Genomic DNA, 11,757 nt, shown 5'->3' on the forward strand with positions numbered 1-11,757 from the left:
TTGTTAGAAAGCTTCTCGATCTAATTCCATTGAGTAGTTGTCTTGGGAAAGAAACTACTCATACTTGGAATCCTTCGGAGCCTTGGGAAAGGAATGGAGGATTCATGCTAGAGAAGCTTTCTCACAATGGATTGGATTGGGGTTTGGATGGATATTGTGACATGTAATCCTACCAAATTGTGGTTCATGAAATTGTGTGGTATAATCAGTGATCAAGCATCATCTCTTCTTATGAACATTTAAACCAAGGGATTGGGAATTTGTTTGTTTTTAGAGAGCATTGGTGAGCCAAGGAATTGGGATCCAATCATATAAGATTGCCAAGCAAAATTCAATGAATGCATTGGTTGAGGAAGAGATTTACATGTTTTGATTCGGAGATTTCAATATCTCCTAAACCCAATGAATTCCCCATTTCTGATTTCCACTTTCTCTTTACATTCTGCAATTCAATTCTTGCAATCATCCCCATTCCCATTTAATTTCAGCAATTTACATTCTGCTCTTTAATTCATGCAATTTAAGATTCAGCCATTTAATTTTCTTGTCATTTACTTTTCCCGCCAATTTTACATTCCGCAATTCTCATCTCAAATCTTGATTCCGCTCAACTAGAACACACTTCTAATCCGAATTGCTCACTCAACCAATCCTTGTGGGATTCGACCTCACTCTATTGTGAGTTTTTACTTGACGACGATAACCGGTGCACTTGCCGGAAGGAATTTTGCCGATCGTGCAATTTCCTAAATCGTAGCATAACACGTTTATGCGCATCAAGGACCTTCCTTAGATTGAGGAGGGAGGCAAGAGGAAAGAAAGTGGTTGGTGCTGAGGAAGAAGAGGAATTCTTTGAACCAAACATGGAAGATAACATGGAAAACCATCATGAAGAAGAGGATCACAACCATGGGGGAGGAGGTGGAGCAAATCATGCTAGGGAGGATAGAAGAGTTTTGGGCTCTTACATCAATCCAAACCCAGACAATTGTGGAAGTAGCATCCAAAAGCCAATAATCCATGCCAACAACTTTGAACTTAAACCACAACTCATCACCCTTGTTCAGAACAACTGTTCGTTTGGATGAGGTGTTCAAGAAGACCCCAATCAATATTTGACCACCTTCCTGAGAATATGTGACACAGTAAAGTCTAATGGTGTTCATCTTGACGCCTATAGACTGCTCTTATTTCCATTCTCACTCAAAGACAAGGCAGCCAAGTGGCTGGAATCTTTCCCAAGGGAAAGCTTGACAACTTGGGAAGACATGGTAAACAAATTCTTAGCAAGATTTTACCCTCCTCAACGAATCAATAGGCTGAGAGCTGAGGTCCAAACTTTCAGGCAACAAGATGGTGAGACTCTATATGAAGCATGGGAGAGATTTAAAGACCTCACAAGGAGGTGCCCACCAGATATGTTCAACGAATGGGTTCAGCTGCACATTTTTTATGAAGGGCTCTCTTATGAGTCAAAGAAGGCCGTAGACCATTCATCCGGAGGATCTTTGAACAAGAAGAAGACTATTGAGGAAGCCATAGATGTTATTGAAACAGTAGCAGAGAACGACTACTTCTATGCTTCCGAAAGAGGGAACACAAGAGGAGTAATAGAGCTAAACAATGTAGATGCTCTGTTGGCCCAAAACAAGCTCATTACCCAGCAGCTGGCTGACCTCACCAAGAAGATGGAGATGAACCAAGTAGCAGCAATCTCAACTTCATCAACAACCCAAGAAGGAGTGAATGAAGAAGCAGAGGGTAGTCAAGAGCAAGCCAACTACATTGGGAATTCACCAAGGAAAAACTATGATCCATACTCCAAGACCTACAACCCTGGATGGAGAAACCACCCAAACTTTGGGTGGGGAAGTGAGCAAGATCAAAACCAAGACCATAGACGTTACAACTCCAACAATAATGCAGCTCACCAGCAATTCACACAGAGGACATCTCATCACCTCCACAACAACACTTCTCCACACGCTTATCAAAACCAAAACAGCACATCTGCTCCGAATCACCCATCAATTGATGACAAGCTCTCTAAGATTGAAGCCTTACTTGAAGGAATATGCCAAGAGATTCAAGAAAATAAGGTGTTCAAAGAGGAGGTGCGAGCCAATATTAAGAACCAGGGAGAGACCATTAGGAAGCTGGAATTCCAGGTGGGATATTTAGCTGAGAAGATTCCCAAACCTACTGACAGCTTCCCAAGTGACACGGAGAAAAACCCCAAAGGAGAAGCAAAGAAAGTAAGATGGGAAGATTGCAAAATGGTCACTACAAGTGATCAAGAGACTGAAGACAAGCAAGGCAAACTTTTCGAACAACCTGAAGACAACTCAACAAAGGAGGAGGATAGAGATTACCAAGAACCAAAAATTTCACAACAAGAGCTGCTGAAGCTCTATGTACCCTTCCCTCAACTGCTCAATGGTGCTGTGGGAAAGAGAATACACTCAAGGTTCCTAGACTTGTTTGCATCTCTGCATGTAAACATACCATTCATCAAGGCAATTCAACAAATGCCTGCATTCATTAAGTATATGAAGGAACTTCTTCCCAGGAAAAGCTCACTCAAGGGAGGCCAGACTATAGTGATGAACAAGGAATGTAGTGCCCTTATTCAACCTGAGTTGCCTACAAAAAGAAGAGACCCAGGGAGTTTTCACATCCCTTGTGCCATAGGTGAAACTATGTTCGATAGAGCACTATATGATTTGGGGGCCAGCATCAACTTACTGCCCTTATCCCTGGTGAAGAGGCTGCAGATCAATGAGATAATGCCCACAGATGTAATTATTAGACTGGCTGACAAAACTCAAAAGCAAACAATAGGAGTGGTGGAAAATATGTTGCTAAAGGTTGGGAAATACTTCCTCCCAACAGACTTTGTCATCCTGGACATGGAAGAGAGTCACACTCACCCAATCATATTGGGAAGACCATTCCTAGCTACGGGCAGAGCACTTATCGATGTAGAGAAAGGGAAGCTAATATTGAGAATCCATGATGAACGACTGAGCTTCAATGTTTTCAAACTCTCATAAGAAACAGATCAAGAGGACAAGGAACTAAGCACAAATGATAACGAGACACTGAAGGAGGAGACAAGCACTGAAGCACAGCTAGTTCATTCTGAGATCCCCTTAATTGATAAACAAGGAAAACAGCAATTGCCACAGCTCAAGGAAAAATTGGAGGAACCTAAATCTCTAGAGGCAGGTAAAGACAGCATCACAACTCCTTTAGAAAAAGAGGTCACCAAGGGGAAGGCAACCTCAAAAGAAACAAAGAAGAAGGTACCAAGGAGGTGGAGGAACAAGAAAATCCCTACGGAAGACTTCTCTCCAGGGGATAGAGTTATCTCAGCTTACTTCCCAGATATTCCCCCTAATCTCCCCACTGTACCATCTCAGCTACCTAAGGTCTTCACTATCAACAGAGTTCTTTCCTTGGAACATGTGAAGATCATTGATCCAACCAATGGATATAAGTCCACAGCAAGAGGGGAGGATTTTAAGCACTACCAACCACCCTGATGGACGAAAAAACGTCAAGCTAATGACGCTAAAGAAGCGCTTCATGGGAGGCAACCCATGTTTTATATGTTTTTAAAATAATGAATAAATCAATGTTTATGAATTTCAACCCAAACTTGACAAACACTTGGTGAAATCTTTATCATGCAGTATATAGTGAAGAACAAGTTTGGTGTTCAAAGCAAACCAAGATGCATGCTAATCTTGGGAGCTTTGAACAAAACTTTTCATCACAGTGCTTCAAACTAAGTTTGGTGTCACCCCATGGTGCCACCAAAATGCATAAGGATACACAAGTAGTTAGTTAGTTGAAATTCATAAATAAACAAACTCTTTTTCTTCTCTTTATTATTCTAGTCGTAGAGTTTGATTTTTATGATATTAATTTCCTTATTTTAAATCTTTATAGGAAAAAAGGAAAAGAAGCATAAAAAGGGATGGATTGGACAACTAAACAAAGAAGGATTGGACACTACAAAAGGAAAGGCTACACACTTGTTCTAAAAAGGGAATACATTGGAAAATGTTGCCATGCAACATTGGAAAAATGGAACCCCTAAAAGACCGAGCAATCTCATTCATAAAGTGATGATCCTTGTCTTTTATCCATGCATCACCCCAACCGTCCATCAAGTAACCACTCAATCAATCCACACCCTCCATTCTCTCACAACTTCTCTATATAAATGACCCCTTGTTCCGTACCCACCTTCATTGTCATTACTCAATCTTCACCACTCTCTATTTCGGTACAAGACACTCCCTACCCCATTAAAAAACCTTTTTCCCACCTCACTCTCTTCATTGCAATAAAACCTTAAACAACCAAAAATATCCACAACTTTGCCACCTTCACATATTAACTATCATTCATGGTGTCTTCGGGTTCTAAAAGAAGGAAGGTGGTGCACGAATTGTGAATCACACTTTTCACAACTCGTACCACTAACCAGCAAGTGCACTGGGTCATCCAAGTAATACCTTACGTGAGTAAGGGTCGAATCCCACAGAGATTGTTGGTTTGAAGCAATCTATGGTTATCTTTCAATTCTTAGTCAGGAAGTCAATTTTATTTATCAGTTGAATTGCGAATAAACAAGAGAGTATGGGTTAAAGGTTACTTGTTATGCAGTAATGGAGAATATGTTGGAGTTTTGGAGATGCTTTGTCTTCTGAATCTCTGCTTTCCTCTGTCTTCTGATTCACGCACGCACGTCCTTCTAAGGTAAGCTGTGTGTAGGTGGATCACCGTTGTCAATGGCTACCATCCATCCTTCCAGTGAAAAAGGGGTCCAGGTGCGCTGTCACCGCATGACTAATCATCTGCAGGTTCTCAGTTGTACCGGAATAGGATTTACTATCCTTTTGCGTCTGTCACTACGCCCAGCACTCGCGAGTTTGAAGTTCGTCACAGTCATCCAATCCCAGAATCCTACTCAGAATACCACAGACAAGGTTTAGACTTTCCGGATTCTCATGAATGCCGCCATCAATCTAGCTTATGCCACGGAGATTCTGATTAAGGAATCTAAGAGATATTCATTCAATTTGATGTAGAACGGAGGTGATTGTCAGACACACGTTCATGGATTGAGGAAGGTGATGAGTGTCACTGATCATCACCTTCTCCATAGTTAGGCGCAAATGGATATCTTAGATAGGAACACGCATGTTTGAATGGAAAACAGAAATACTTGCATTAATTCATCGAGACACAGCAGAGCTCCTCACCCCAACAATGGAGTTTAGAGACTCATGCCGTCAAAGAGTACAAAGTTCAGATCTAAAATGTCATGAGATACAAAATAAGTCTCTAAAAGTTGTTTAAATACTAAACTAGTAGCCTAGGTTTACAAAAAATGAGTAAACTATGATGGGTGGTGCAGAGATCCACTTCTGGGGCCCACTTGGTGTGTGCTGGGATTGAGACTTAAACAATTCACGTGCATAAGGCTGTTTTGGGCGTTCAACGCCAGGTTTGGATCCATTTCTGGCGTTGAACTCCAACTTTTAATCCTTTTTTGGCGCTGGACGCCGGAATTGGGCAGAGAACTGGCGTTGAACGCCAGTTTACATCGTCTATCCTTGAGCAAAGTATGGACTATTATATATTGCTGGAAAGCCCTGAATGTCTACTTTCCAACGCACATAGAAGTGCGCCAGTTTTATTTCTGTAGCTCCAGAAAATCCACTTTGAGTGCGGGGAGGTCAGAATCCAACAGCATCAGCAGTCCTTTTTCAGCCTGAATCAGATTTTTGCTCAGCTCCCTCAATTTCAGCCAGAAAAATACCTGAAATTACAGAAAAACACACAACTCATAGTAAAGTCCAGAAATATGAATTTTTCCTAAAAACTAATGGAAATAAACTAAAAACTAACTAGAATATACTAAAAACTATATGAAATTAACCCCAAAAAGCGTATAAAATATTTGCTCATCACAACACCAAACTTAAACTGTTGCTTGTTCTCAAGCAACTAGACAAATAAAATAGAAGACTAGTAGGTTGAGAAGCAATAATATCTCAGAGTTTTTGAGTGAAGCTCAGATTCTAATTAGATGAGCGGGACTAGTAGCTTTTTGCTTCCGAACAGTTTTGGCATCTCACTTTATCCATTGAATCTCAGAGTGATTGGCATCTATAGGAACTTAGAATTCAGATAGTGTTATTGATTCTCCTATTTCAGTATGATGATTCTTGAACACAGCTATTTCATGAGTCTTGACCGTGGCCCAAAGCACTTTGTTTTCCAGTATTACCACCGGATACATAAATGCCACAGACACATAATTGGGTGAACCTTTTAGATTGTGACTCAGCTTTGCTAAAGTCCACAATTAGAGGTGTCCAGAGTTCTTAAGCACACTCTTTTTTCTGCTTTGGACCTTGACTTTAACCGCTCAGTCTCAAGTTTTCACTTGACACCTTCACGCCACAAGCACATCGTTAGGGACAGCTCGGTTTAGCCGCTTAGGCCAGGATTTTATTCCCTTAGGCCCTCCTATCCACTGATGCTCAAAGCCTTGGGATCCTTTTTATTACCCTTGCCTTTTGGTTTTAAGGGCTATTGGCTTTTTTTTTTGCTGCTTTTTCTTGCTTCAAGAATCATTTTTAAGATTTTTTAGATTATCAATAACATGTCTCATGTTCATCATTCTTTCAAGAGCCAACATATTTAACAGTCTTATTAAAACTCGAAATTTTATTGCCTCTTATTCAAAAGATCTACTATTTTATTCATGTTTGCTGATGATGAGAAAAATAAACTATGGCTTAATTGGAGATAAAATCAAAATAGATACTAATTACTACTATATGACTCCTAAGGTGAACTTCTATAATGACACTATCATAGAGTTAAAGCAGAAATTGAAATTTAACAACCTTTGTTCTAGGAAGTGGATGTTCCTCTGATCCGTGGGGTGCTTGGTCCTTCAAGAGATAACTTCTGGCGCTTCAATTCCCTTAAGTCACGCCCTTGATCCTCTTGTTCTTTAAACATATAGGTAAGAATTTGACTGTGTTCCTTCTGTTCTTTTATTATTTGTTCCATAGCTTCCCGTATCTTGGTAACAGACGTCTCAAGATACTCCCAGTATTCAGATTGAGGGATTTCTGGGAGAAATTCCTGTGTTTTCTTCTTGGTGGGATCATCCTGTGCTTGTTATTTTTCCATTGATGCTTTGGTGATTGGTTTCTCAACTGAGATATACTCAGTTATTCCCATCCTTACTCCGGCGTCCTTGTAGAGCAGAGAAATCACGCTTGGATAAGCCAACCTGGCCTCTTTAGAATTTTTGTTAGCAATTTTGTAGAGTTCAGCTGAGATTAGCTGATGAACTTCCACTTCTTTTCCCATCATGATGCAATGGATCATCACTGCTCTTTTAACAGTGACTTCAGAACGGTTGCTAGTGGGCAACAGAGAATGCCCAATGAAGTCCAGCCATCCTCTGGCGACTGGTTTGAGATCTTCTCTCTTGAGTTGATTTGGGACACCCTTTGTGTTGGTGGTCCATCTGGCTCCAGGGATACATATGTCCTCTAGAATCTTATCCAGGCCCTTGTCTGTTCTCATCATTCTCCTGTTGAAGGAGTCTGGATCATCTTTCAGCTGAGGTAGCTTTAAGATCTCCCTGATCCTGTCAGGGTGGGTATGAACAATCTTTCCTCTGACCACGGTCCGATAGTCATAGAAAGCAGTCCCAGATAGTTTCTGCTTGTCAGTTTGCCACATATTAGCATAGAACTCCTGAACCATGTTCCTCCCTACTTTTGTTTCAGGATTAGCTAGGACTTCCCAGTTCCTGATTCGAATTTGCTCCTGGATCTCCGGATATTCATCTTCTTTCAGATCGAATCTAACTTCCGGGATCACTGATCTCAGACCCATTATTTTGTTATAATGGTCTAAATGTTCTTTAGATAAGAACTTCCCTTGATTCCAAAGTGGTTTTGGAACGCTCTCTTTCTTGCCTCTTGGAGTGGGTTGTTTTCCTTTAGGAGCCATGATCTTAGTGATCGCGGATAAACACACCAAACTTTGAGGTTTGCTTGTCCTCAAGCAAAAGAAAAGAAAGGAGAGGGATAGAAGGAGAGCTAGGTGCAATTGTTGATGGAAGGGAAGGGAGGCCGAACCCAAATTTAAAGGGAGGGAGGGTGGGTTTTCGAAAAAAGAGATAAAGATATGATAAAAAAGATTGATTTGGAAAAGATAAGATAGAAGATATGATAAGAGAGGATATAGTTTATAATTGAAAAGATATGAAAGATTTTTGAAAAAGATAGATCTAGATTTTGAAAAAGATAAAGTGGAGATTTTGAAAAAGATATTGATGAGTTGAAAAGATAGATTTGTTATTAAAAAGATTTGAAAAGAGTTGGATTGAATTTGCAAAGAGGGTTTGTGCTTATGGATTAAGATATATTTGATATTTTTAAAGTAGGATTTTTAGAGATTGGGGATTTTAGAAATCAGGGTTCTTAACATGTTTATGTAAAAAAAATCATGCATTGAAACATAAAATTTAAAATTAGAATGAAAAATATGTAGAAAAACGAATTTGGCTCCTCCCTACCATCCTGGCGTTTGAACGCCCAAACAATGCCTGTTTTGGGCGTTCAACGCCCAAATGCTGCTCTCCTGGGCGTTCAACGCCCAATTGTTGCACTTTTCTGGCGTTGAACGCCAGAAAGCTATCCTTTACTGGCGTTCAGCGCCCACTGGATGCCCCTTTTGGGCGCTAAACGCCCAAAATGGGCCATCACTGGCGTTTTCTTGCCAGTGAGCTCCCTTTCTCTGTTTTGTGTGTAGATTCCTTCTGTAACCCTGTGAATTTATGAAAATGATGATTTACCTTAGTATCAATGAACTCTATACAAACAAATAAAAATAAAAATAGAAATAGGGCAAAATGCTTAGAGGATTGATGCCCCATGGCTGGGTTGCCTCCCAGCAAGCGCTTCTTTATTGTCTTTAGCTGGACCTTGCTGAGCTTTTAGTCTAGCTTCAGCCTTGAGCATTCTTGCTCAACGTTTCCTTCAAGATAGTGCTTGATTCTCTGTCCATTGACAATGAACCTCTTATCAGAATCAATATCTTGAAGCTCCACAGAACCATATGGTGATACACTTGTAATCACGTATGGTCCCCTCCACCGGGATTTCAATTTCCCGGGGAATAGCCTGAGTCTAGAGTTGAACAGCAGAACCTTCTATCTTGGTTCAAAGATTCTAGATGACAGCTTTCTGTCATGCCACTTTTTTATTTCTCTTTATAAAGCTTGGCATTTTCGAAAGCTATGAATCTGAATTCCTCTAGCTCATTTAACTGGAGCAATCTTTTTTCTCCTGCTAACTTGGCATCAAAGTTTAGGAATCTGGTTGCCCAGTAGGCTTTATGTTCTAGTTCCACGGGCAGGTGACATGCCTTACCATACACAAGTTGGTATGGAGAGGTCCCTATAGGAGTCTTGAATGCTGTTCTGTAAGCCCACAGAGCATCATCCAAGCTCCGTGCCCAATCCTTTCTACGGGTACTTACTGTCCGTTCTAGGATTCTCTTTAATTCTCTGTTAGAGACTTCAGCTTGCCCATTAGTTTGTGGATGATATGGAGTAGCCACCTTATGGCGAATTCCATACCGAACCATGGCAGAGTAAAGCTGTTTATTGCAGAAGTGAGTGCCCCCATCACTGATGAGTACTCTAGGGACACCAAACCTGCTAAAGATATGTTTCTGGAGGAACTTCAGCACTGTTTTAGTATCATTGGTGGGTGTGGCAATGGCTTCAACCCATTTTGATACATAGTCAACTGCCACCAGAATATAAGTGTTTGAGTATGATGGTGGGAAAGGTCCCATGAAGTCAATTCCCCATACGTCAAACAACTCAATTTCCAAGATTCCTTGTTGAGGCATGGCGTAACCATGAGGCAGATTATCAGCTCTTTGGCAACTGTCACAGTTACGTACAAACTCTCGGGAATTTTTATAGAGTGAGGGCCAATAGAAGCCATATTGGAGGACCTTGGTGGCTGTTCGCTCACCTCCAAAATGGCCTCCATATTGAGATCCATGGCAATGCCACAGGATCCTATGTGCTTCTTCTCTAGGCACACACCTACGGATTATTCCGTCTGCACATCTCTTAAAGAGATAGGGTTCATCCCACAAGTAGTACTTTGCATCAGTAATTAATTTCTTCTTTTGTATCCTGTTGTGCTCCTTGGGTATGAACCTTGCAGCTTTATAGTTTGCAATATCGGCAAACCATGGTGTTTCCTGAATGGCAAATAAATGCTCATCCGGAAAAGTCTCAGAGATCTCAAGAGAGGGGAGGGGCGTCCCTTCTACTGGCTCTATCCGGGACAGATGATCAGCCACTTGGTTCTCTGTCCCTTTTCTGTCTCTTATTTCTATATCAAACTCTTGCAGAAGCAACACCCATCTGATGAGCCTGGGTTTTGAATCCTGCTTTGTGAGTAGATATTTAAGAGCAGCATGATCAGTATACACAATCACTTTTGATCCTACTAAGTATGATCTGAACTTGTCAATGCCGTAAACCACTGCAAGTAATTCTTTTTCTGTGGTTGTGTAATTTTTCTGGGCATCATTTAGAACGCGACTAGCGTAATAAATGACGTGCAGAAGCTTGTCATGCCTCTGTCCCAACACTGCACCAATGGCGTGATCACTAGCATCACACATTAGCTCAAATGGTAATGTCCAGTCTGGTACAGAAATAACTGGTGCTGTGACCAGCTTAGTTTTCAGCGTTTCAAACGCCTGCAGGCACTCTGTGTCAAACACAAATGGCGTGTCAGCAGCTAGCAGATTGCTTAGAGGTTTTGCGATTTTTGAAAAATCCTTTATAAACCTCCTATAGAATCCTGCATGCCCCAGAAAGCTTCTGATTGCCTTAACATTGGCAGGTGGTGGTAATTTTTCAATTACCTCTATGTTTGCTTGATCCACCTCTATTTCCTTGTTTGAGATTTTATGCCCAAGAATAATCCCTTCAGTCACCATGAAGTGACATTTTTCCCAGTTTAAAACTAGGTTGGTCTCTTGGCATCTTTTCAGAACAAGTTTCAGGTGATCAAGACAGGAGCTGAATGAGTCTCCATATACTGAGAAGTCATCCATGAAGACTTCCAGACATTTTTCCACCATATCAGAGAAAATAGAGAGCATGCATCTCTAGAAGGTTGCAGGCACATTACACAGCCCAAATGGCATCCTTCTATAAGCAAACACTCCGGATGGACATGTGAATGCTGTTTTCTCTTGATCCTGAGGATCTACTGCAATCTGGTTATAGCCTGAGTAGCCGTCCAAAAAGCAGTAATAATCATGACCTGCTAGTCTTTCTAGCATCTGGTCTATGAATGGTAAAGGAAAATGATCCTTTCTGGTGGCTGTATTGAGCCTTCTGTAGTCAATACACATGCGTCACCCTGTAACTGTTCTTGTAGGAACCAGTTCATTTTTTTCATTATGAATCACTGTCATGCCTCCCTTTTTTGGGACGACTTGGACAGGGCTCACCCAGGGGCTATCAGAAATAAGATAAATAATCCCAGCCTCTAGTAATTTGGTGACCTCTTTCTGCACCACTTCCTCTAATAAGATTTTGTGCATGCATCTAGCTGGGCTTATGCCCTTAAGGTCACCTATGGACCACCCAAGAGCTGTCTTGTGTGT

General features: G+C 41.0%; 1 non-coding gene across 1 annotated transcript; it reads right to left on the reverse strand.

Annotated features, from left to right (window-relative positions):
- Positions 1 to 1,316: 1,316 nt before the first annotated feature.
- LOC112739069 (small nucleolar RNA R71) lies at positions 1,317 to 1,423 on the reverse strand. The gene has a single exon (XR_003170009.1). It is a non-coding gene; the product is annotated as a small nucleolar RNA R71 (small nucleolar RNA).
- Between the last annotated feature and the right edge of the window lie 10,334 nt (positions 1,424 to 11,757).

This window comes from Arachis hypogaea, chromosome 13 (assembly GCF_003086295.3).
Source record: "Arachis hypogaea cultivar Tifrunner chromosome 13, arahy.Tifrunner.gnm2.J5K5, whole genome shotgun sequence".
NCBI lineage: Eukaryota > Viridiplantae > Streptophyta > Magnoliopsida > Fabales > Fabaceae > Arachis > Arachis hypogaea.